Source organism: Penaeus monodon, chromosome 29 (assembly GCF_015228065.2).
Source record: "Penaeus monodon isolate SGIC_2016 chromosome 29, NSTDA_Pmon_1, whole genome shotgun sequence".
Lineage (NCBI taxonomy): Eukaryota > Metazoa > Arthropoda > Malacostraca > Decapoda > Penaeidae > Penaeus > Penaeus monodon.
This window is the reverse complement of record NC_051414.1, coordinates 29,093,063-29,093,296: the sequence shown is the minus strand read 5'-3', so window position 1 is coordinate 29,093,296 and position 234 is coordinate 29,093,063. Positions and strand designations below refer to the sequence as shown.

Below are 234 nucleotides of genomic sequence, written 5' to 3'. Positions count from 1 at the left end.
AAGACACTAGAATGCACATACACCCACGCACATGCAAACACACACAGAGGCTGAAGTACGCAAAGAAAAAAAATCCTCATAACAGTGGCTATTTCAGGAATCCTCATCTTGATTCCAGAGCTCAAGCTAATTTCGGATTCTGTGGGAAAAATTACCATATTTTTTTGAAGATATGAAGTAAAGGATGGTTCATGAGGGCTAATTTCAAGGGAAGAAGAAAAACACCGATGAAAT

The 234-nt window shown here is 38.5% G+C and overlaps 1 protein-coding gene across 1 annotated transcript in view; it reads left to right on the top strand.

The window, feature by feature from the left end:
* The window catches only part of LOC119592117 (glutathione S-transferase Mu 1-like), a 14,650-nt gene that overhangs the window by 9,023 nt on the left and 5,393 nt on the right, over positions 1 to 234 (top strand). The window lies entirely within an intron of this gene.